General features: G+C 41.8%; 1 protein-coding gene across 3 annotated transcripts in view; it reads left to right on the forward strand.

The window, feature by feature from the left end:
• pde4ba (phosphodiesterase 4B, cAMP-specific a) overlaps nt 1–27,460 on the forward strand; it is a 620,756-nt gene that overhangs the window by 49,429 nt on the left and 543,867 nt on the right. Inside the window, exon 1 of one of the 3 annotated variants that reach the window (XM_063064163.1) lies at nt 18,166–18,183. The exons of the other annotated variants lie outside the window; for them this stretch is intronic. The gene's annotated coding sequence lies outside the window, so the exon portion shown is untranslated. Of the gene's footprint in view, nt 1–18,165; nt 18,184–27,460 lie in introns of those variants that run through there. 3 annotated transcript variants of the gene reach the window in all.

Raw genomic sequence — 27,460 nt, forward strand, 5'->3', positions numbered from 1 at the left:
GTCTGGTGCTCCCGATGTGGCCTTCTATATATTGGTGAGACTCGACGCAGACTGGGAGATCATTTTGCTGAACACCTACGCTCTGTCTGCCAGAGAAAGCAGGATCTCCCAGTGGTCACACATTTTAATTCCACATCCCATTCCCATTCTGATTTGTCTATCCACGGCCTCCTCTACTGTACAGATGAAGCCACACTCAGGTTGGAGGAACAACACCTTATATTCCGTCTGGGTAGCCTCCAACCTGAAGGCATGAACATCGACTTCTCAAAATCCGCTAATGCCCCACCTCCTCGTCATACCCCATCCGTTATTTATTTATATACACACATTCTTTTTCTCTCTCTCTCTTTTCTCCCTCTGTCTCTCTCACTATACCCCTTGCCCATCCTCTGGGTCCCCCCCCCACCCTTTCTTTCTCCTTGGGCCTCCTGTCCCATGATCCTCTCATATCCCTTTTGCCAATCACCTGTCCAGCTCTTGGCTCCATCCCTCCCCCTCCTGTCTTCTCCTATCATTTTGGATCTCCCCCTCCCCCTCCCACTTTAAAATCTCTTACTAGCTCTTCCTTCAGTTAGTCCTGACGAAGGGTCTCAGCCTGAAACGTTGACTGTACCTCTTCCTAGAGATGCTGCCTGGCCTGCTGCGTTCACATGCTGGAAAGGTGGTACCATTACTGCTTGTAGGATTCTTCAGAGGATGGATAATGGAGGTCCTGATCAGATGTCTGTTCTTATTGAAAGGACAATTATGAAAGACAGTAAATTTGAAACTAATCTGAAGAAATATTCCAGTGAGTGAGTAGTCAATCTATGGAAACTATCTCGAGGGAGTTTATAAAAGCAATTAGTATTGATTAATTGAAAATGAAACAAGATAGATTTCTTTTAGAAACTAGCATGTTGTAATGTACGAGGAATCTGAGACATGGCAAGGGATAATTGGGTTTTGCTTGAGATAATGAAGTGACTTTGGTTACAATTTTCACTGCCAGTAGGGATTCTTCACATGTTTATTAAAAACTATATGAAGGGGATTGGCGAGTGTTGTCACTGCTAACCATGCTGTTGCTTGGCTGCTATTTGTAAAAGGCTAGGATTACTTAAAGATAGCTTGCACTTAATTCAAGGGAAGGACATGGTAGCCAGCATGGCATGAGACTTGGAAATTTTTACAGGTGTTCTATGGAGAGCATTCTCACTGGTTGCATTACTCTGACATGGAGACTCTCAGTGCACAGGATCATAAGAGGCTGCGGAAGTTTGTGGACTCAACCAGCCCCATCACATGTACAGGCCTGCCCAACAATGACATCTTCATAAACCAATGCCTCAAGAAGATGGCATCCGTGATTTAAGGATCCTCACATGCCCTCATCTCATACTTACCATCAGTAAGCTGGTACAGGAGTCTGAAGATGCACTAAATGATTTAGGAATTGCTATTTCCTCTTCGCCAAATTTCTGAACAGTCCATAAACCTATGAGTCCTTTGGCCAAAGCTGACTTGTGTAATAAAAAGACAATCAATTCTCCCTGATGCTGGATACATTTCCTAACAAGCTGAAGCTCAGGTGGTTCATCCCTTAGCCATCGTGGGCTGGGGTGCACTCCACATACAGTGGGTAATCATGACTGGCATGATTACCAGTCACACCAACGCTGTAGAATGAGATGCAGCAACCGAGCAGGTTTAATGACTTCATGTGTAGTGAATACATCTTCAAAATGCAATATTCTACCAACAGCTATTTAATTTCAAATATTGCTTAAAACATCACACCTCTATCAATCTGAAGTTATTCCTAAAATTCCGTATCAATTTTACAGAATAAGCATTATTTCATACCTTAATTCCATATATTAAATCTTGCACACATGGACAAATACTTCACCATAACAGCTTTGTTACCATACAAAAAAATGGATTGAATAACACTAAAGGAACATTTTCTTTTCTCTGGCAGAAAATGTGTAAAATAAGAGGAAATAATCAGCAAGGGGAAGAATGCACTTGCATGTTCATATTCCAGGAAGGAGATGATGTGGTGACCTTGTTTCTATAAAACTTTAACCAGTAACAGATGGAGATAATGGCAATCCAACTCCAAATGTTTTTCCAGCACAACTCTTCCAGCATAAGAGCTGCAAATAAAACAAAGACACCGTCCTTTCTATCCTAATCTCACTTTTCCCTACCCACCCCCCCACCCCCCCCCCAATTAGAGAGGAAAGTTCGATTAGGCCAGGCTGTGAGGGATAAAACAAAAATGGAAATAAAGGCCACTGACAGTCAATTTCAGTCAGCCTTCATTTTCTCAGTCATCTCAAGGGGATTTGTTTTTTTTTCCCCATTCTTAATTTATAACCCACCTCAAGATGTGACCATTACAGCAAAGGACCCAGTGGGAAATTACGTAATAGATGACCATAAGATTTAAGATGGTAACTATAGAATTCTGAAGGAACCTGGGATCTCAAGGCCACAGGAGTCTTCAGAATTTGACGAAATTCATTTTGTGTCCATGTATTGCACCTACTTTAAAAATGCTCATTTACAGTACATGATTCGCTGGAGAACCAGAATTTGCTACTATCCCCCAAATGCATTTGAGAAAGTATTGTGGTTAATACACAATGCCTGTACCCATTTGGAAGGAATTCCAACACTTTCTCTGGGAACAAAGCTTGTAGCACTCCTATAATCCAGAATAATGAATGACTTGGAGATGAATGCCGCGGATGGAAGTGACAGTACTCCCACATGCATGCTGCTTTCTAGCAGGCAAAGGGCATGAATTTGGCAAGTGCTTTGAAAAATGCTGAGGCAATTTGCTGCAGTAGATTCTATAATTGACATATCTGGCTGGAATCGTAGGTAGCAGATGAGCTACAAATCATAATTCCCTGCTTTCTCTAAGATATTATTGACATTAGAGTGCTAGAGCTGTGCTTATCTCAGAGTAGTAGTACTTCTTCACTCTCCTTATTTGTACTGAGCTAGAAGCTTTCTACTGAGCACGAGAGATGCAAACTTCACTTCTGTCTTTGTAGCACAAGTCTGAATGTGGCCCAGGACTGTTGCATGCAGGTATGCATAGCTTCATTATAAGAAGCTGCAAATCAAACTGAACATCGATCAGCAAAAATCGATGGTTCTAATGTTATGACTGATGAAATGTCATTGTTATAGCAGCAGAAGACAGCTGGGGCGAATTTATTGCCCTGAGGAAGACTTGTCACTTTAAGCTGAAGGTGTTATTTATTTAATGAGATACAGCCGGAAGAGACCCTCCCAGCCCTTCATGCCACACTGCCCAGCAACCCCCAATTTAACCCTTGCCTAATCACGGGACAATTTACAATGAGCAATTAACCTACCAACCAGTGTGTCTTTGGACTGTGGAAGTAAACTGAAGCACCAGGAGGAAAATCACAATGACTATGGGGTGAGCCATTTGTGTTTGAGCCTGTAGAACCAATGCCTAATATGGGACAGTCAGCATAGCTTTGTGTGGAGCAATTCATGAATTACTAGCTTGAATTTTAAGGAAGTGACAAAGGTAGAGCTGTGGATATTGGCTACATGGATTTTAGTCAGGTGTTTGATAAGGTTTCTCATGAGAGACTCATCCAGAAGATTAAGATGTTTGGGATTAACAGTGAATTGGCCATTTGGATTGAGTATTAGCTTGTCCACAGAGGTAATGGTCAATGGGATTAACTCTGGTGGGAGTTTCATGGCTTGTGGGGGCAGCTCGCAAGTGCTGTCACACTTCCAGTGCCAATGTGGCATACCCCATACCCACATTTCACTACCTGTATGTCTCTGGCATGTTGGAGGAAACCGGAGCACTGAGAGGAAACCCACAAAGTCATCTGGCAAACATACGAACTGCTTACAGACAGCGATGGGAGTGATCACCAGATCCATAAAGTGATAATGCTGACCTCTACTGTGCCAGACCCAGAATGCACTTTAATGGAAAGACCCTAAATGGTGTTGATGTACAGAGTTATCTTGGAGTCTAAGTCCATCATTTCTTGACAGCGGCTACAGTGTTTAATAGGGTGGTAAAGAAGGTAGTTGGCATGCTTGCCCTTTAGTTCAAGAGTCAGGAAGTTATGTTGCAGCTTTATAAAACATAACCCTGCATCTGGAGTATTGCATTCATTTCTGGTCACCCCATTTATAGGCAGGGTGTTGAGGCTTTGGAGAAGGTGCAGAAGATGATAATCAGTTTGCTGATTGGATTTGAGTGCATGTGCTATAAGGGGAGTGTAGACAAGAGTTGTTTTCTGTGGGGCGGCGGAGGCTGAAGACAGATCTCATAGAGATTTATAACATTATGAGGGGCGTAGATAGCCAATATCTGTAACCCGGGGTCGTAATACCTAATACCAGTGGGTTGCATTTTAGATTAGAGATTTACTTAGAGGGGTAAGTTGAAAGGAGATGTGCGGGACAATATTTTCACACAGAGTTGTGGCCACTTGAAATATGCTGCCTGGGGTGATGTGCACTGGAGGTGTTCAAAACGTTCTTGGGCACATTTATGTGCAGGAAACAGAAGGATACGGGCATTATGTGGTAAATGCAGAAGGAATTAGTTCAGCACAATATTGTGGACTGCAGAGACAGTTCCTGTACTGTATTATTCTATGTTTACTTTTGTCTTGCAGGCTAAGTAAAATAATACAATAAGTTTATTACATGAAGTAGTTATGTGATTACTGATAGACTTGGTGGTCTTGACATGTTTTATAGGAAGGCACAATTACAAACTTTACATGCTGTCATTAATAAAATTTGATTATGATAGAAATTTATTTCTCACAATGGAAATCCTTTTAGAATTCCCATTAGCTACATTATAGATGTTTTTGTTTTGCCTCTGTTGGCATTCACTGTGCTTCAAATAAAATGGGTACTTTTTACTTAAAGTGAAGTGTTTATATGTTTCAACATTAATGATCAATTAAGCATAAAATATTTACAAAATTTATTCTTATCAGGAAGGAGGGCTTTTACAGTTTGACTTTATTTGCTTCTGTAACACAACATGATTCATTAGCTGGTCATTCAACTGGTTGGCACAGATCAAGGAGTGAGGTCATTTGTATCAATACAACCACTCTTGTGATTGACATACTAGAGGATAAAGTAATGGGTATGGTTTTCACCAGTAACTGGGCTAATGCTGTGAGTTGGATCTTTGGATGATCTATTCTGTAATCCATTTAAGTGATTCCTCTACAGGTAAGAACTTTTGATAGTTGGCTAACATTTGGATATGAATTCATAAGTCAAAATGTACACAGTAGAGATAGAATGAACTCTGTTATTAGTAATCATATATAAAGCAAAATTACCAATCTTTCAGACTGGAATATATAATTGAGGGGAAACCCCTTGGTTATTATCATTCCAAGATGAATAATGAAATTAATAATCATAATAGTAAAATTACTGTTCTATGTTCATTGATTTTTAATGTTCAATTAATTATTTAATATTTCTTGAATAGTCTTTAGTCTGATTCTGTTATTTTTAGAAGATTGAACCTCCTAGCATACTCCTGTAAGATGGAATGTTAATTCTATTCTTGGCAAAGATATTGAGTGTTTAGAAGGACCTTTGGTGGGATGGTACAAATTATAATTTGATATTGTATTATAAAAATGTAGTATGGTTTTTTAAAAGCCATATGCAAGCCAAGAGGATGGATGAATTAGCCACGTGCGAACATTTTCATACCCACTCATGAATACAGAAAATGGGTGAAATAAAGCCATGTGGCTCCGTGAAACTGTTTTATTATTCAAAAATACAATTAATTATCTAGCAGAATAACAAATAATTTTAGGAGTCTATTTATAGGTGGAGTATAAATCTGCGCTAGTTCATATTATACTTGCTTCATTGACTGCATCCATATTTGCAAATTGATGTGTGGCTTAGGGAAAACCTCACATGAACAGTAGGCAGGATGTAGAGCAAGATCCCTGTGTGTTTTTTTAAAACTCTGTCCTGAGATCTAGAGGTAAAAGATGGGGGGAGAAGTGGCCCTCGGTATAGAGGGCAGAAATGTTACAGAAGGTAAATAACAAGGGCATTAGAGGAATTAGCTAAGGATATGACTGCAGTATCCCTAGACTGTGATCATGATGACACAAGAAGTGTAATGACCACACGTATGGAACTCTTCAGGGATATGGTGTGCTTACTCCTCTGCCTTCAGCCTCCATTAACTAGGAGGCCTCGTCCAAGGTTCTCTCCTCTGACTCATCTTACTGGAGGCTTATTACTAAAGCCCCTTTTTCTTTTGAGGTTTTATTTCAGTAATGAGCAGAAATTTCTTTAGTAATGACCTAACTAAGCCCAAAGAGCTGTCATTTTGAACCAGTGACCAATAAGCTGGCAAATATTAAAGGACTCTTTCCTGAAGTGTAGGTATAGGATTGCTTCCTGCCACATTTTTTAATCTATTCTACTATGTGAAGCGTAGACTGAGTTGCAGGAATATGGCCCAGTATGGTTGGACAAGCATCCACTGTTGCAGGAGGATTGGTGGCATTGCTTCATATTGTTCTTTTTGGCTGTGTGTATCTGATGTGGACAGAATTGCATGATTGAATGTCTCAACCTGCATGTAGTGAGTTATCGTGCATCACATGCAAAATGCGTAAAGAGGCACTTATGGTTCAAAAATCTTACAATCTACTTTTTGATTATTTTTGTTTACTATCACTCACAGACATTTGGCATTTAAAACAAAATCCTGAATCAAACCCTTTAAACAAGGCAATTTTTCCTCAGAAGATGATTCTTTGAAATGACAACTCTTAATTTCACTCTTACTCAGCCATACAAAATGATGCCTCTTTTTTTTATTGTCTTTCAGAGAGGTTATGCCTCATTCTTGGACACAATAGAGAACATGCAACCAATTCCCAATCTCATTCATTGGAAAGCAGCTTCATTCCTTTCTAGTGATGATCACTTGTGTACTAATGATGAGGCCATCTCTGACCACCTCTCAATATTTTTCATTATTGGTTCCAAGCTTACATTCTTCTGTATCTGCCTTTGGTGCAAACATTCTGATTCGCTTGCCTTGCATTTCAAAATCCTAGCCATCTCGTGTTTGGCTTCAAATTCACCACAACATTTTGCTGTTGCTGGCCTGCTCTGCTGCCTTTGCCTTGGAACGTAATACCTTCTCACCCTGGCTTTTCTTCCTGGTATCACTTGCATTTCCCTCCCATTAAGACGAGTGTGTCAAACTAAAAACATATATGACACATACTGTGGACATTAAACATCAAACTGCACAGTCACAGTAAAAAGAGTCCTACAGCCACGAACGCACATCAAAGTTGCTGGTGAACGCAGCAGGCCAGGCAGCATCTCTAGGAAGAGGTACAGTTGATGTTTTGGGCCGAGACCCTTCGTCAGGACTAACTGAAGGAAGAGCTAGTAAGAGATTTGAAAGTGGGAGGGGGAGGGGGAGATCCAAAATGATAGGAGAAGACAGGAGGGGGAGGGATGGAGCCAAGAGCTGGACAGGTGATTGGCAAAAGGGATACGAGAGGATCATGGGACAGGAGGCCCAGGGAGAAGGAAAATCTGGACTATTCCTCTTCTCACCCTGTCTCTTGCAAAAATGCCATCCCCTTCTCGCAATTCCTCCGTCTCCACCACATCTGCTCTCAGGATGAGGCTTTTCATTCCAGGACGAGGGAGATGTCTTCCTTTTTTAAAGAAAGGGGCTTCCCTTCCTCCACCATCAATTCTGCTCTCAAACGCATCTCCCCCATTTCACGCACATCTGCTCTCACTCCATCCTCCCGCCACCCCACTAGGCATAGGATTCCCCTGGTCCTTACCTACCACCCCACCAGCCTCCGGGTCCAACATATTATTCTCCGTAACTTCCTCCACCTCCAACGGGATCCCACCACTAAGCACATCTTTCCCTCCCCCCCCCGCCCTGCTTTCTGCAAGGATCGCTCCCTACACGACTCCCTTGTCCATTCGTCCCCCCCCCATCCCTCCCCACTGATCTCCCTCCTGGCACTTATCCTTGTAAGCGGAAGAAGTGCTACACATGCCCTTACACTTCCTCCCTTACCACCATTCAGGGCCCCAGACAGGCCTTCCAGGTGAGGCGATACTTCACTTGTGAGTCGGCTGGGGTGATATACTGCGTCCGGTGTTCCCGATGTGGCCTTCTATATATTGGCGAGACTCGACGCAGACTGGGAGATGGTTTCGCTGAACACGTACGCTCTGTCTGCCAGAGAAAGCAGGATCTCCCAGTGGCCACACATTTTAATTCCACATCCCATTCCCTTTCTGATATGTCTATCCATGGCCTCCTCTACTGTAAAGATGAAGCCACACACATGTTGGAGGAACAACACCTTGTATTCCATCTGGGTAGCCTCCAACCTGATGGCATGAACATTGACTTCTCTAACTTCCGCTAATGCCCCACATCCCCCTCGTACCCCATCCGTTATTTATTTATATACACCCATTCTTTCTCTCTCCCCTCTCTCCCCTCTCTCCCCTCTCTCCCCTCTCTCCCCTCTCTCCCCTCTCTCCCCTCTCTCCCCTCTCTCCCCTCTCTCCCCTCTCTCCCCTCTCTCCCCTCTCTCCCCTCTCTCCCCTCTCTCCCCTCTCTCCCCACTCTCTCCCTCTGACTATACCCCTTGCCCATCCTCTGGGTTCCCCCCACCCCCTCCCCATTTCCTTCTCTCTGGGCCTCTTGTCCCATGATCCTCTCGTATCCCTTTTGCCAATCACCTGTCCAGCTCTTGGCTCCATCCCTCCCCCTCCTGTCTTCTCCTATCATTTTGGATCTCCCCATCCCCCTCCCACTTTCAAATCTCTTATTAGCTCTTCCTTCAGTTAGTCCTGACGAAGGGTCTCGGCCCGAAACGTCGACTGTAGAGATGCTGCCTGGCCTGCTGCGTTCACCAGCAACTTTGATGTGTGTTGCTTGAATTTCCAGCATCTGCAGAATTCCTTGTGCCTACAGCCACGAGCCACGATTGGATCTTGCAGCGTGAGGCCCAAGACTCCTGCACCTTCCCCCAGCAGTTGCAAGTGGGAGACCAGGCAGATGCGCTGAATACCCGTTCACCTCCCTCTCTTGTCCTCTCCAATTTCAATTTGCTGGGTGCTTTAATTGGCGGGGTGTAATGGAGCCGACTATTGAGTTTTGGTTCCAACATTAGGAAGCACCGGCCGCACACTCCACTCTCAGCCTCCTCGAATTCCCCAAGAGATAACAAAAGCACTAGATTACTCACAGCCCAAAAATACACCATAAAAAATGGAAATTACAGGCTGAAATTGCTTACAGTCCGTAACTGATACAGTAATCTGTAACTGAGAAGCCAATTCTAATTAAAAATAGCAGTTTTCTGTTCAAACTTACGAACATTGTGGGTGACAGGGCCCATGCTGTGCTCTGTGCACAAATAAATACAAAGCATGCTCGAATCATAAGAGTGAGTGTGTTCTGGGCCTAGTTATAGGCACAACAGTTACTCTGACACATGCTGCTACGTTGGCTAATTTGTAACACTTAAAAGTGACCACACAGCCTTCAGAACAGCTGAACTTTTGCCTCCTCTCTTCTAAACATTAAACACTAACCTTTCTCACTTTACAGGTTGGATCACAAAAATCATTCTGACTGTGCTGCCAAATTTCATATTCTTGCCTTTCCAAGAGCTTCACGGGTGAATCCTTCCCAGGCATGTTTCTTGCAAGCTGAAGAACCAAAGAATGTTTTTTTATTAGTGCCAGTGATTTCCTGTTTGTTGTTTTTATTTTTAGGTTGGTTCTAAACTCTTATCTCCTTGTCATCCTTGACCCATCTGCAGACTTTGTCAATGGGTGCTCTCTCTTCCTTTGTTCAATTCACTGAGCTACCACTCCTCTGGTTCTATTCTCATCTTGCAAGCCAGGCAATTATTGCAATGGGTTTACTTCCTGATCCTCCGTTATCTCTGAAGTCCCTTGAGCATCAACCAGTGGTTCTCTCCAATTATGTGAAAGCATCACAGCTTCTCTAGAGATTCCCATTCACCATAGGATTTAGGAGCAGAATTAGGACATTCAGCTCAGGTATTCACTCATGGCTGATTTTATTTTCATAGAACTTAGAAATGTACAGCATATTACAGACGCTTCGACCCACAATATTGTGTTAACCACATACTCTAGAAACTGTCTAGAATTTCCCTACCGCATAGTCCTCTATTTTTCTAAGCTCCATGTGCCTATGGAAGAATCTCTTAAAAGACCCTATTGTATCCACCTCTACCACCTTCGCAGGTAGTGCATTCCATGCACCCATCACTGTGTGGAAAAATTTACCCTTGACATCCCCCTTGTACTTACTTCCAAGCACCTTAAAATTATACCCCCTTATGTTAGTTATTTCAGCCCTGGGAAAAAACCTCTGGTTATTCATACAATCAATACCTCTCATCATCTTATACACCTCTATCAGGTCACCTCTCATCCTCCATCACTCCAAGGAGAAAAGGCCAAGGTCAGTCAACCTATTGTCATAAGGGACGCTCTCCAATCCAGACAATATCCTTGCAAATCTCCTCTGCACTCATTCTATTGTATCCACCTTCTTCCTTCAGTGAGTTGACCAGAACAGAACACAGTACTCCAAGTGGTGTCTGACCAAGGTCTTGTATAGCTGTAACATTACCCCACAGCTCTAGAACTTAATCCCATGGTTGATGAATGGCAATACATCATATGCTTTCTTAACAATTTTGTCAACCTGCGCAGCAGCTTTGAGTGTCCTATGGATATGGACCCCAAGATCTGTCTGATCCTCCACACTGCCAAGAATTTTACCATTAATATTACATTCTGTCTTCAAATTTGACCTACCCAGATGAACTACTTCACACTTACCTAGCTTCAACTCCACCTGCCACTTCTCAGTCCGGTTCTGCATCCTGCTGTAACCTCTGACAACCCTCCAGACTATCCACAACACCCGTAACCTTTGTCATCAGCAAATTTACTAACCCACCCTTCTACGTTTGTACTTCCCATCCAGATCATTTATAAAAATCACAGAGGAGAGGTCCCAGAACAGATCTCTGTGGAACACCACTGATCACCACCTCCATGCAGAATACAAACCATCTACAGTCACCCTTTGCCTTTAGTGGGCAATTCAATTCTGGATCCACAAAGCAAGGTCTCCTTGAATCCTATGTCTTCTTACTTTCTGAATGAGCCTTCCATGGAGAATCTTATCAAATGCCTTACTGAAATCCATATACAGTACATCCATTGCTCTACCTTCATCAATGTGTTTACTCACATCCTCAACAGATTTAATCAAGCTCATAAGGCATGACCTGCCTTTGACAAAGCCATGCTGACTATCCCTAATCATATTATGCCTCTCCAAATGCTCATAAATCCTGCCTCTCAGGATCTTCTCCAACAACTTGCCCACCACTGAAGACAGATTCATTGGTCTATCATTTCCTGGGTTATTTCTACTCCCTTTCTTGAACAAAGGAACAACATTTGCAACCTTCCAATCCTTTGGAACCTCTCCCATCCATATTGATGATGCAAAGCTCATTGCCAGAAGCTCAGCAATCTTCTCTCTCACTTCCCACAGTCGCCTGGGGTACATCTCATCAGGACCTGGTAACTTATCTAACTTAATGCTTTTCAAAAGCTCCAGCACGTCCTCTTTCTTAATGTTTATATGCTCGAGCATATAACTCTATCAGTTCCTAGCTTCTTGAACCTTTTATAAGCTTTTCTTAACTAGATTTTCTGCATCCTTTGTACCATGGTTCTTTTATCCTACCATCCTTTCCCTGCCTCAATGGAACATACCTATGCAGAACTCCATGTAAGTATTCCCTGAACATTTGCCACATTACTGCTGTGCATTTCCCTGAGAACATCTCCCAATTTATGCTCCCAAGTTTCTGCCTAATAGCGTCATATTTTCCTCTACACCAATTAAATGTTTTCCCAAATTGTCTGCTCTTGTCCCTCTCCAGTGCTATGGTGAAGGAGATAGTTGTGATCACTACCCCAAAAATGCTTTCCCACTGAGAGATCCGACACCTGACCAGGTCCATTTCCCAATACCAGATCAAGTACAGCCTCTCCTCTAGTTGGCTTATCTACATATTGTGTCAGAAACCTTCCTGAACACAACTGACAAACTTCACCCCATCTAAACCTCTTGCTCTAAGGAGATGTCAGTCAATATTAGGAAAGTTAAAAATGTCCTATCACAACAACCCTATTATAATTGCACCGCTCCAGAATCTGCCTCCCCCATCTGTTCCTCAATATGCCTGTTACTATTGGGGGTCTATTTATATTAAAAAAAAACCACCCCAGAGAGTTATTGCCCTTTTCCTGTTCCTGACTTCCACCCACAATGACCTAGTAGATAATCCCTCCATGACTTTCTCCTTTTCTGCAGCCATGACACTATCCCTGATTATCAATGCCACGCCCCCACCTTTTTTGCTTCCCTCCCTGTCCTTTTTGAAACCTCTAAAGCCCAGCACACTCAGCAGCTATTCCTGCCTCTGAGACATTCCAAGTCTCTGTAATAGCCACAACATCATAGTTCCACGTATTGATCCACGATCTAAGTTCATCCGCCTTGTTTATGATACTCCTTGCATTAAAATAGACACCTCTCAGACCATCAAGCTGAGTGCATCTTTGCCTGCTTACCCTTCCTCATAAACTCCCTACAAGCTGCCTCTACTGCCTACCAACTGCCCCATCTCTGCCTCTTCACTTTGGTTCCCACCCCCCTGCAATTCTAGTTTAAACCCTCCCCAATAGCCTTAGCAAACCTCCCCGCCAAGATATTGTTCCCCTCAGATTCAAGTGCAACTGCCCTTTTTGTACAGGTCACACCTGTCCTAGAAGAGGTCCCAAAGATCCAGAAATCTGAAACCCTGCCCCCTGCTTCAATCCTTCAGCCAAGCATTTATCTGCCACTTCATTCTTTTCCTAACCTTACTGTCTTTGGCACAAGCAGCAATCCCGAGATTACAAGGTCCTGCTTCTCAGCTTCCTTCCGAACACCTTGTATTCTGCTTTCAGGACTTGCTCCGTTTTTCTACCTATGTCGTTGGTACCAAAATGTACCAGGGCTTCTGGCTGCTCACCCTCCCATTTCAAGTTATTGTGGATACATTCAGAAACATCACAAAGCTTGGCACCTGGGAGGCAAACTACCATCCACTGCCATCTTTCTCATTCCCAATGAATCACCTATCTGTTCCCCTAACTATAGAGTCCCCTATTACTGCTGCTATCCTCTTCCGTTCCCGACCCTTCTGAGTCACAGGGCCAGACGGTGTCAGAGGCATGGCCACAGGGTTGCTCTTCACTACCTGAAGCTCTCCCTTCCCAGTCACCCACTTATTTTTCTCCTTTGACCTTGGTGTGACTACTTACTTCTAGCTCCTATCGATCATCTCCCCACTTTCCCTCGAAGGTCATCAAGCTGCAGCTCCGGTTCCCTAACCTGGCCTCTAAGGGGCTGCAGTTCAATGCACCTGGCACATACTGGAAGTTCCTCTCAACCCTATCCTTCTGCCTTCTCCCATAACCTTTGGCACCATTACTAATCATGAACTTATCAGCCTCTGCTTTAAATATACCTAATGACTTGGTTTCCACAGCCAACTGTGGCAATGAATTTCGGAGATTCACCACCCACTAGCTAAAAAAAAAAATCCTCCTCTCTATTTTAAAGAGATGTCCAATGCCAGCTCATCCATTCTTAGATATGGGACCTAAAATTGCTCACAGTACATTTAGAGCAATTTGATCAATTCTTCATAAAGTCTCAGCATTGCATCTGTGCTCTCAAAATGAATGCGAACATTGCATTTATCTTCCTTACCACCGACTCAACCTTTAAGATAACCTTTAGGGAATCATGCACTAGGGCTCCCAAGTCCTTTTTGCATCTCTGATCTCAAAGTGCTTTCCATTTAGAAAATGCCTTTATTCCTTCTACCAGAGTGCTTGAGTATTCCATATGCCATTTCTTTGCCCAACTCCTAATCTGTTCACATTTTTCTGCAAGCTCCTTGCTTCCTCAGCGTTATTTTCTTCCACCCATCTTTGTATCATCCACAAATTTGGCTACAAAGCTATAACATCAGTCATCCAGACCATTAACATGTAGCATGAAAAGCAGTAGAACTAACAACAACCCCTGCAGAATGCTACTGGTTAGTGCCAGCCAAACAGAAAAGGCCTCCTTTATTCTCCTCGCCACATTTTCTAAAGGAAGATGAGACAATCGTGACTGACAAGTCAAAGACAGCATAAAGGCAAAAACCAACAGAAGGCAACTAAAATAGGAATAAGGCGAGAAAAGATGAAATATGAAGGCAAGCTAGCCAATAATATAAAAGTTTTTGAGGAAGTGATGAAGGTAATTGAAAGTAGAGTTGTGGATGATGTCTACATGGATTTTTACTAGGGCTTTTGACAGGGTTCCTCATTGGAAGCTCATAGTGAAGATCAAGATGCATGGGATCCGCAGTGAACTGGCTGTTTGCATCCAGAATTAGCTTTCCCATGGAAGGTAAAAGAAAGGGCATACAATATACCAAAAACTAGTGGAAAGCTGGATGACTAGGAAGCATTTAAAAACTAACAGAAGGCAACTAAGAAAGGAATAAGGAAATAGAGGATGAAATATGAAGTTATATCAGATGCACATATGGGTGAAGGAATGGCAGATGCTGTTTAACCCAGCCAAGTGTGATGTGTTGAAGGGTTGCACCTTGACAGGTCAACAGTCTACTATTAATGGCAAGGCCCTTAACAGTGTTGTTGAGGGAGACAGTTAAGTAAGTGCAGTGAGATCTTGGGGTCCAAGTCCATAGGCCCCTTGAAAGTGGCCACACAGGATGATCTGGTGATAAAGAAGACATGTGGCACGTTGCCATTATTAGTTGAGGAACCGAGTTCAAGAGTCAGGAGGTTGCAACTTTATAAAACTCCTGTTTGGCAGTGTCAAAGGTACTGTGTTGAGTTCTGGTTGCTCCATTTTAGGAAGGAGGTTGCAACTTTGGAGAAGGTGCAGAAGTGGTTTATCAGTATGCTGCCTCAGTTGGAGAGCATGTGCTAAAAGGAGAGGTTGAACAAACTTGAGCTGATTTCACTGGAGTGGTGGAGCTGAGGGAAGTTTATAAGATTGAGAAGTATAGATGGACAGCTTTATCTTATTCTCCAGGTTTGAAATATCTAATGAGGCGAGAGGGCGAGGTTTCACATTTAAGGTGAGAAGGGAGTAAGTTCAAAGGATATGCGAGAGGCAGGTGTTTTTTTTCTACAGAGTGGAGTGTTCCAGGAATGTGCCGCCTGGGGTGTTGGTGGAGGAAAATATAATAGAAGCTTTCACAAGGTTCTTAGGCATCTGAATCTGTAGGAAATGGAATAATTTGGACATTTTGAAGGCAAAAGTTGGGCATTTAATTACTGATTAGTTTGGTACAACATTGTGGGCTGATGGGCCTGCCCCTGTGCTGTAGAACTGTTAGTTTTCTTGCATTTTTCATGTAGTTTGACTTCCATATGCTTGCTTAATATTTTAAACAATCACCTATATATGTGTAATTGTTGAACAAAATTTCTGGTAATTACTATAGTTTATTCTGTACTTTCTAGAAGCTTCTCAGTTTTTCTGCAGCAGGTCTCATGCCACTTGAATCTGGTTATTTTATGGGTTTACTGTCATCACTGGAATGTTGTTATCTCTAGTTAGGGTCAGAGATGAATGAGACTTCTTTTTCTTTGTTTATTCTTTGTTTTTATAACACTTAGTAAAATGGCTGTAACTACTGTGTTTTATGCCTCATCCTTGACTTTCTAAGAACCTCTGATTGGTATCACCAGACCCAATAGCAAGCAGCATCCTTTGTTAGTTTTGTTGACTCTTTAGTTATTCATTGGGTGTAAGAATGATTTGGGTATGAATGGGCTGCAAGTTTGATACTAAATTAGAGGGTCTTGTTAGTATAGCAAGTCGCAATGAATTGCAAAAAGATCTTAGTCAATCCCTGACCTCAGACCTCTGCTGTCTTGCGGCTATACTGTTATAAGGATCTATCCCTTAGTAACGATGATCAGAGAGGCACAGAGAGAATTCGTATTTACCGACAAGTAACCTTTATTGTCGCAACTAAAAAGCATGTGGGTTCTCAAGCTAACTAGCTGTGTTCACCCCCACTAGTATTCCCTGACCCTCCATGAACAGAAGAGAAAAGATATTACCCAGAAAAGGAGTCTGCGCTGGCTTGGTGTTCCTTGTGCTTCCGGTCTCCATGTGTATGTGGGGGGGGGGTCCTCCTCATCCATGGTGGTTGTCTCTAGTTTCTGAAGAGTCATTGCTGTTACGTATTTGGAAATTTTGACACTTATGGTGCTCTCATCAGGTGAACTGATGGATTCTATTCGCCTGACCTACCTGGGTCACCACCTTACTGGCTCCAGTCCAGAGCTACAACCAATATCGTTCTATGGCTTCTGCACCACCCCCACCCCCCCAACCTCGTTCTACTCTGACTGGTTCAAACTAGTCAAAACGAGGTGACACTGAGTCAAACGAGATTACAGATCACTTCTCTGGTAAGTCTGGCACTTTACAGAGTAAATAACTACTCATCTGAGAATGGTCTCTGGTTTAGCAGGTCAGTAGTTAAAGCTCCTTGTGTCCACATTCAGTTGCCCTGATTAGATTATCTCGGAGCAAGAATCAATTCAGAGTGCAGAAAATGGAGGGTGGGGGGGTGGGAACAGACAATTGATTCGTCTGCTTCCTCTGTCCATGTTTCATCTAAATCCACTCATTTGTGAACAGTGGTTCCTCCTGGCCAACAGAATACACTCACAGAGGAGGCTCCGGGGAGTAAGCTCCAAGAGAAAATTCTGGAGCCGGGGCCCCTAAGGCAATCTTGTGTTGAGTGCAACGCTGACTGGCAACTCCTGCAAAAAGCTGCTCGTGCCAAACTGTATCGGTCTCTGCCATTCCTCTGGATTCATCGGCTGTGTAGAGAGGGGGCAGCCTGCCACATGGGCAGCTGGTTGGTCTCCATTTCATACTGCTTTGGCTTGCGTATCAAGTAGGCGGCTGGGGCACATCATCCATGGTTGATGCTGACAAATGGAGGAGCCTTTTGGTCATTTAGGAAGATGGGCTAAGGAATGGCAAATGGATTTCAATTTGGATCAGTGTGAGGTGATCCGTTTTAGACATTCAGTCGAGCGTAGGATTTGTATGGTGAATGCCAGGGCACCAACAAGTGTTTTGAAGCAGAGGGATCCGCAGAGTGCAGGTGCATAGTTCACTGAAAGTGGCCGCATGATTAGACAGGGTGATGAAGAAGGCCCTTATTTGCTGGCCTTCAGTCAGGGCATCATGTTTAGGAAGAGATACATTATGTTACAATTATAAAGGTCATTGGTGAGGCCACACTTTGAGTTGTGTCACCCTTTTCGGTTTTGGTCACCCTTTTAAAGAAAATATATTGTCAGGCTGGAGAGGGTGCAGAAGAAAATTGAGGCTGTTTCTTGGACTGGAGGGTCGGAGTTGTAGGGAAGTTGGCCGTGCTGGATCTTTATTCTGTGGAGTTACCTCAAAGTTTTAAAAAAAAAACAAAAATCATGAGTGGAGTGGATGAGTGAATGGGCATAGTCTTTCCCCCTCTGTCCCCCCCCCCCCCGCAGAGTTGGGGAGTCCAGAACTGAAGGGCACAGATACAGGAAAAGGGGGAAGAAATTTAACAGATCTGAAAGGTAACTTTACACAGTGGGTAGTGAATACTTGGAATGAGTTGCCAGATGAAGTGGTTGAGATGGGTACAATTGCAACATTTTAAGAGGCATTTGGATAGGTCTAAATTCGGCATAGCAATTTTAGAATCACTTCTTCAAATCACTTCCTCAATTGTCATCACATAAATTATTTCTTGCAAGATAATGAAACTTTTTGAGCATCATTGCTGACATTTTCAAATTTTAATTGTTAACTGAAATTTTCCTTCTGAGCCGTAAAAGTTAGTCAACTTGCCAGCAAGACTTTTTTCTTCAGATGAGATGCCTTTGGGAGCTTGGGTGAGTGGGATTGCTGAATATTCATTTTATTTTAGTCTGGTTTTCTGTGTAAATAGTTATTAAAAAAACGGCTAAGGAAACGTGTTTCAGGAAATGGCTGATGCTCATACATGGCATTAATATTGATAGAAACAAAGTTCAAGTGTGCCTGCAATTTCCCAAAATGTGCTTCTTTGGCTTTTTCCACTGGGAATAATCAGATTTTGCTGAATGTAAAGCTATAGATACTTAAACTGCAACTAAATTCCTGCAGACAGCTAAGAAGGCGGCCAGCAAGAACTTTTTTTTTGGTTTTGCAATGTATCACTTAATTCTCCTAATGGTAAAAAAGACTTTGCTTTATTCATTTTCTTTTGGGGTGTGAATGTTGCTGGCCAGACAATTTATAGTCATGCTGTAATTACCCTACGTCATTTTCGATTTCTTTCCACAACGGTAAAAAATGAATGCCTAAGCTCATTCTAATGCAGAAAGCAGTATTCAAGACAATATTTATAAGGATTTGAAGCACTAGTTGGTTAAGGGGAATTAATTTTACAGTGTTGGAAATCGTATAATTTCAGGGAAAAGAGTAGCACGAAAATACACAGACTACATTTCTCAAATCTCATTGCAAATAAATGGACAAAAACAATTACTGCCCTCATTTAATTATTAAATATAAAGTTAAACCTAATATTTTTCTGTGGGGGATGTCTGTTGTTCTGTCTGACATTGCTCAAGATAATCCACTCACATGAAATGTGAACAGATCTTGAAAGATTAAATCAGCAAAATAGTAGCTGCTGGACCAGAGAATTTGAACTGTGTTGGATTTTCAGGATTGTAGATTGTTTACTAAAATTTGATGTAGGTACTTTTTTTTTGTAAGAAGTGTGGAATATACTCTGCTGTTTCACCTTCCTGAAGTGCTGTGTTAATGTGCCATTCATAATCACTGTATACTGAGAACAGCTGAATAATATTACATCTTGTAAATCTGTTAAGTACCTCAGATCTTTTATAGGCAATCAAACCGAACTATCATTGAAAAGGTGATGGTGAACCAGATTCCAGAGATTGCTTGGTGTTGTTTGGTAGGGTGTTTCGAGGTATAGACAGACTAAAGCAATGTGTTAGATTTGATGTTGGGTAACATGAAAGTGAGCATGCAGCCTTATCCTGCTGCATGATTTTAATCATACTTGGTGTTGCCCTAGCACTGAAGTAGGATTGGTATTCCAGGATGATAACAATAGGGCTAGGCAGGGCCATTTGATTGCAGGTTTGGAGGAAGGCATTTCTGCTAAAGTTTAGAACTGGGAAATTTCTGCAGGACAACTCTCTTAATTGAGTTTCAGTCTCCAAATGATTGAGATGTATCACTATGGACTGTATGTTGTTTTAAAGTAGTGTTTTTACAAGTATCCGATAAGATCAGCACTTATTAAACTAGTGAAAAGTAATAGGATGAAATATGGGGGTGGGGGGAGGGGAAGCAAGAGACAATTCAGAGGGGTACTTTCAGGTAGACATAGACCAGACAAGAAGAAAATAGCAGATTTCCTTCCCCGATGGCCTTGTTGAACTGGATGGGTTCTTACAATAATTCGGTTGTTTCTGATGTCTTTATTGCTAATACTAGTTACTCCTGATTCCATGTTATGAGCTGAATTTAAATTTCACAGTTATCGTGCTGTGATTGGTATTCTGATTTCTGGTTGTTCAGGTTTCTGGATTACAACTGGAGTAAGTAATTTCACCACCACCAGCATACTGATCTTCAGTAAGAAGATTGGATTTTGTCTCGGTGAGGATTGTGTAGTGATTACTCTTATCAAAACTGTCAGTGACAAGTGCAAATGACATTAGTGTGGGCAGGGTAACTTCCTTTGTATTGATGTATTTGCCAAATGCAACTGAATTTGTTCAGCTTGGTGGTGCTACGTCCGCTGCTAAACGATTCTTGGTAAGAAACTTTGAAGTCTCCAACCTAGAGTGCATTCTACATCAAATTTCAAATTAACATTTATAATCAGAGTACATACGTGTCACCACATACAGCTCTGAGATTTTTTTCCTGTGGGCATACTTAATAAATCTATAGAACAGTGTCTGTAAACAGGATCAATGGAACTCAAACTGTGCAAATACAAATATAAATAAATCACAGATAAAGAGTCCTTAAAGTGAGATTATTGATTGTGGGAACACCAAAAATATAATGTGTAGCTATCCCCTTTTGTTCAAACACCTGATGTTTGAGGAGTAGTAACTATTCTTGAATCTGGTGGTGTGAGTGCTGAGGCACCTGCACCTTCTACCTGATGGCAGCAGCAAGAAAAGGGCATGGCCTGGATAGTGAGCATCTTTTGATGATTGATGCTGCTTTTTTTTTAAGGCAGTATTTCATGTAGCTGTGCTCAGTGATTGGGAGGGCTTTACCTGTGATATACTGGGTCAAATTCACTATCTTTTGTAGGATTTTCTGTTCAAAGGCCTTGGCATTCCCATACCAGGTTGTAATGCAGCCAGTCAAAAACTTTCCACCACAAATCTATCGAAGTTTGCCAAGGTTTTTAATTCCATGTCAAATCTTCATAGACTCCTGAGGAAGTAGAGGCACATTTGTATGATGTGGCCAGGACGGTCCTATGAGATGGTGACACCCAAGAATTCAAAGTTACTGGCCCTCTTCACTTCTGATCCTTTGAGTACTGCGTTATGGACCTCTGGTTTCCCTCTCCTAAAGTTTGCAGTCAGTTTTTTTGATCTTATTGACATGAGTGTGAGGTTGTTGTTATTATAACACTCAGCCAAATTTTCCATCCCCCTCCTATCTGCTGATTCATTACAACCTTTGATACGGTCCACAGCAGTGGTGTCATGAGAAAACTTGTATATGGTGTTGGAGCTGTACTAAGCCGCACGGTTTTTAGGTGTAAGGTGAGTAGAGCAGGGGGCTAAGTACACATCCTGTCCTGCTCACATTGTTTCCTACAAGAGTGGCTCAGGATAGAGAGCACTAATTCATCAGATGTGAAATGATTGGAAGTACCAACTGGAACTTTCCATACCGTGTTTAATCTGATGCTATGAGACATTGATGTTTAGATGTGAAGGACCCCTTCTCCTCTCCCCAGCTTCATTTTATGCTAACTGCCCTATATTGTGCTGACTCCTCTGCGGTCTATCCTGCTCATCATACAGAACTTGCCCAGAAATAATAATGAATTTTGGACATGGTCTGAAATATTATATCATACCTTTTAAGTATGACTATATGAGGCACTTGATTAGTCTTTTGAACACCGATCCCAGGTGACTGAGAAGAAAACTTTAGAAGGCTGTCCTACTTGGTTACAGTTGCACTATTAGAAATTTAAAGCCTTCAGATGCACTTTTACCTTCAGCAAATGTATCTAAAATTAAAAGTAGGAAACAATCTTGCTCAAGCTGATTCATGAGCAGTAAATAGTTGAGGACAAAGGGAAATATAATTTGACACAACTGCTGGCATACAGCCATGGGACAATAATGACTTTTATTACAACTTGTACACAACATGACATGAAGATCACATGATTCTAACTGACTTCAGATGTTATAAAACCTCTGGGTTATTTAGTCAGCATTTATTCTAGGCTGTGTATGAAGAATAAGCAAAAAGAAAAGGTGGTTCAAGTGATTGTTGGTGTGCTGTATACCAATGGCAAAGTGTTCAATTTGCTTGTAGCAGCTGATTTAAGTATTTTGAGACTTAAGCAAGGTCAGAAAACTTATAAATAAAATAACATGACAACGGTTTATTTTAACCTTCCTACTTTAACAAGCTGAATTTGTGGTTTAAACCCAGCCACATTTGGTTTGACAATAAATGGTCAGATCCATAAACTTGCTCTTTGTTCCAGAATTTAATTTTCTGTTTTTAATGTAATCCACCTGACTGACAATCCACCATTCCAGCTGGGAAACAGCAGAACAACAGCATTGGGAAGTTGATCGCTGCATACATAGCAGCTTTTCAGCGGCAGCTTCAACTTGCAAATAAGTATACCTATTGAATTTTTAAAATCTCGAAGCATGAATGTACCTGGACGCAAGAGCCGCCTGTCATTCAGTAAAATCGTCTATGATTACCAATATTGTATCAATTTACTCAGTAAGTGTTAAATTTCCTGTTTTCTTAATTTAAAAAGAATCTACCAATCTCTGTGTATTCACGTACTTCCTGGGAAGAGATTCCAAAGATATGCAACATCGTTCTATTCCTTCTCGGGTTGCAATAGCGTATCTTTTCTCATGATTTTCTGCCCCAGTTCTGAATTCGCCACAATGAAGAAATAGCGTAACGCTGTAAATACTCTTCAGAGGAAGGGGTAACTAGGTGGTCAGAAAAGATTTTAAAGATGTCATCAAGGCCTTGATTAAAATAGAAGATCTTCAGGAATCACTGGCCCATGGCCACTTGAACTGGAGAAGGTATATCTGGGATGGTATTCAGAACCTGGAGGTCATGTATTGGGAGCACAGAGGCCCAGTGTAACTGTTGCAAGGATCAGACACTCACAGGCTATGCACCCTCCCACACCCTTGCCTCGTTTTGTTCCATTTCTGATAGGGCCTGTGTTCTCACATTGGTCTCAGCCATCAAAAAATCTTGAGTAGTCAAGTTATTCTGAACCTGAAATATTGCCTGAGAAAACTTAGGAAGACTTCTCATTCTTCTAGGTTCCTTTTTAGTATTGGCAAATTTTCCTCTCCCTTCTCACAAAACTCCTTTATCCCAGGAATAAATCTCTTGAATCCAAGCTGTACCACAAAGGGAAGGCTGTCATTTCCTAAATATGGAAATGAATAGTGCGCATGATTTTCCAAATGAGATGCATAATCCTCAGAATAACGGTGCTTGTTCTCAACATACCTACTGATTAGAAAGTTGATGGACAACAGAAGTTGGTGGAATTGCTTATAGTGAGGAAGGTTTTCAAAAGATACATGGGGTATAGGTCAGTTGGAGATTTTATAGTTTAATTCAGACATGTCTGAGACGATGCACTTTGGGAGGTCAAATGAAAGAGGCAAGTATAGTCAATGGGAGCATTCTCAGGAACATTATACAAAGTCATGCAATGGTATTCTCCACTTAGGGAATATTCCCTTGGGAGAACATATGTGACTCAAGTGATTGCACTACCTTAGGAACGCTGATGTAGAAAGGGATCTTAGTATGTAAGTGCATAGCTTTCTGAAGGTGGCAATACAAATAGATAGGTTGTAAAAGCTGTTGTGTATGGCATGATTGCTGCCTTAATTTGGAGCATTGAGAATAAAAGCTTAAGTTATGATGCAAGTGGTAAAACTTTCATTAGGCCACATTTGGAGTAGTGTGTGGCATTTTGGTCACCACATTAAAGAAAGATGCAGAATGGGTTCAGTGAGATCTTCCCTTGATCGTTGAGTATTAGCCATACGGAGAGGTTGGATAGTCTTGGATTGTTTTCTCTGGACCATTGGTGGTTTAGGGTTTTTATTTATCCCTAAGTCATTCTCAGTATTTATTTCCATGCTTCCAGCTCTGGGTAAACTTTGTTTTTTCCTAATTCCTGATGATCTGTGCATTTGCAAGTCATTATTAGTTGCCTGGACTTTTTGCTCTGGAAATCTCTAAACCTTTCCACATCCCTCCTCTTCCCCATTTAAAAATTACTTTGTCCATGATTTTGATCAAACTACCAAATATTTTCTTCTTTGTATGAGCGTCAATTTACTTTCTAATGCTTACTTAACAATAATAAATCGCAAAAGGTTTGCGGAGGAGAAATCTAAATGGGAATGCAGAAAATGCATCTTTAGTGACATGTTGCACTTCATAGTTTTGTATGCTTCAAGCATGCTGTCAACCAGCTGCATGTGGTTTGGTGCTCTGTAGTTGCCATGAAAAATGTTAACATCCATAAATGCCTTCCATGCGATTTATTCCGGTCCCACCAGAAGTTCCTCAAATTGCCTGTCATTGATGCCCTGCTTGATTTGTGGACAAACAAAAATGCCTTCTTTCATAATGGCATCAGTTATTCTGAGAAACATATGTCTCAAATATCAAAATCCTTCATGGAAATTTTTGTGTCTGGTAATGGCAGATTCTATCCTTAGAGTCTTGAACCCAGTCTGGCCTTTGACAAACTCAAGTCTCTGACCAGGTCATTTAACTTAGATTGAGTTATCAGGAAGGAAAATCCTGCCTGGCTAACTGACTGAAATTTTTTGAGGAAATTACAAGCGGTATAGACAAAGGAGATGCAGTAGATGTGCTGTACTAGGATTTTCAGAAGGCCTTTGACAAGGTGCTGCCCATGAGACTTAGCAAGGTAAGTGCCCATGGAATTACAGGGGAGTTGCTGGCATGGGTGGAGCATTGGCTGATTGGCAGAAAACAGGGAGTGGGAATAAAGGGATCCTATTCTGGCTGGCTGCCAGTTACCAGTGGAGTTCCACAGGGGTCGGTGTTGGTACTACTGCTTTTTACGATGTATGTCAATGATTTGGACTGTGGGATTAATGGATTTGTGGCTAAATTTGCTGATGATGCAAAGATAGTTGGAGGAGTGGGTAGTGTTGATGAAACAGAGAGCCTGCAGAGAGACTTAGATAGTGTAGGGGAATGGGCAAAGAAGTGGCAAATGAAATGGGTAGACTATTATTTAGTTAGGGAGAGAATTCAAAATGCAGAGATGCAAAGGGACTTGGGAGTCCTTGCGCAGGATACCCTAAAGGTTAACTTCCAAGTTGAGTTGGTGGTGAAGAAGGCGAATGCATTGTTGGCATTCATTTCTAGAGGTATAGAATATAAGAGCAGGGATGTGATGTTGAGGCTCTATAAGGCACTTGTGAGACCACACTTGGAGTATTGTGTGCAGTTTTGGGCTCTTTATTTTAGATAGGATATACTGACATTGGAGAGGGTTCAGAAAAGATTCACAAAAATGATTCTAGGAATGAAAGGGTTACCATGAGGAATATCTGGCAGCTCTTGGGCTGTATTCCCTGGAGTTCAGGAGAATGAGGGGGGATCTCATAGAAACATTCCAAATGCTAAAAGGCCTGAACAGGTTAGATATGGCAAAGTTATTTCCCATGGTAGGGGACTCTAGGACAAGAGGCATGACTTCAGGATTGAAGGACGTCCATTTAAAACAGAGATGTGGAGAAATTACTTTAGTTAGATGGTGTTAAATCTGTGGAATTTGTTGCCGAGAGCAGCTGTAGAGGCCAAGTCATTGGGTGTACTTAAGGCCGAGATGGGTAGGTCCTTGATTAGCCAGGGCATCAAAAGGTATGGGGGGAAGGCAGGGGAGTGGGGATGACTGGAAGAATTGGATCAGCCGATGACTGCATGGTGGAGCAGACTTGATGGGCCAAACGGCCTGCTTCTGCTCCTATATCTTATGGTCTTATGGCTCACTTGATCTAAAGGGTTCAACATCTGTATCCGTACGTGTCGTTTTCCATTCCTGACTTGTGCATCATGGCACCTTCATCTGTCTCCTCTAAACTCCATGTCTTTGGTGGCTTTGGTACTGGAAGACCATCATCATGTGGTGAACATCTCGTGGCTGAAGGGAGATTGGGGGTTGTCAGTAGATTTCTTGTTTTTAGCAGAGAAACCAGACACACTGGTCAGACATAAGTAGCAGTCTGTCACATGATCCTCCTGCTCTCACCATATCATTGGGATAGCGAACATCATTGACTTCTGAGTACCTCTGAGAGAAGCCCTAAGATGGACAGCCGATGTTATGCAACAAATGTGAGGAGCCCAGGCTTTGTCATGGTCATCAATTTTACATTCAAAGTAGAGCCCTTAGGCTTTCTTAAGAGGAGTCGTGCTCCATCTTTTAGAATTAAGCGTATATTCGCCACAAATATAACAAAGTACTGTAGTTATTATAACATTAACAAGACATTTTGCTATCACAATGCTCCTGAAAGTACGATTACTTTATTATAATGAGTATACCCAATATGATATTCTCATAGAGTATGTGCGTCAACATGATCACAAACTGATATACATGTAAATACAATGCATAGAACAGTGTGTGCATGATGCTTTTATAGCCTTTCTAAAGCGTGTCCTGCCATGCAGCATCTGCCCTGCCTGAGCATACACAGGCATGCCTGGACAAGATAGAAAACTTTTCAGCTGACATCGGCAAAATTTTAATTGACTTTAATAATGGGTTGAAATAACAAATTTAGGCTTTTTTTTAATGGTGCATGATAGAGAAATTTCACAGTGATTTTCCAGTCGGCAACCCAAAATCCATAAGATACACCTAAATATATTCAGGAAGCACAATCTTTATTGTCCGATGTTAAAGGAAATTATTAACTTTATAACAGTAAAGTACAGAAAGAAAAATGATTAATAAAGTAGTAAAAGAAACAAAGTAATACTTATCAATAAATTACGAAGCCATGGCACACTGGAGGGGACTTCTTGTGTAGGTAACGCTCAGTTATATTGGCTCGTATATGTCCAGGGGAAATCCCATCCAGCACCTGCCTCAACACTTCCCACGGAGTCGGTTACCACCCGAATCAATCCCAAACATCAGTCATCAGCCAGCACACCCAATTTGTTTTACCAAGTACACTTTATAGATATTACTAATCCTATGACATTAATATAAATTCGATACAGAAAAGGAAGTAATGAAAAAAAGGCGCCAAGACTTATCAAAGTCCAAGTTCTTCGCGTGCATCCGTTGGAGCTCAATTGATTCCTGACGACCACCCGAATCCTGTCGACTCACGGCTCGGGACCACCTGAAGTGATCAACCGGAGCCTTTCCGCATGTCCGCCGTCCTCCCCATCTCTCCTCCGACTCCCCGCCAAAACCCCGTCCCCAGTCATATGATACGGCATTATCATCCGAAAACCAAATGGTACATGAACACCCATTGGCTAATACCATCCTGCTGTCTGTATTAACCCAAGCAATTGTCTAGCTAGAGACTTTCTCAGCATTTAACATAACAAAGAAGCATTCCCCAGTATAACATAACAAAGAAGCCATTTTAAATTTAACTTACAAAAAAAGAAAGACCCCATACATGTATTTGATATTTTAATAATATTTGAGTAATCATATATACTGTTTATTTGATTAAGCATGCTTGTTTTTAATTTATTGCAGGTTATATGTATAAATATATTAATTGCATATGTCATCATGCTACTACGTGATATGTGCACACAACGTTTAAAGTAAACTGAAGTTAAACCCGTATT

The sequence above is a fragment of the Mobula hypostoma genome, chromosome 12 (genome assembly GCF_963921235.1).
Source record: "Mobula hypostoma chromosome 12, sMobHyp1.1, whole genome shotgun sequence".
Taxonomy (NCBI): Eukaryota; Metazoa; Chordata; class Chondrichthyes; order Myliobatiformes; family Myliobatidae; genus Mobula; species Mobula hypostoma.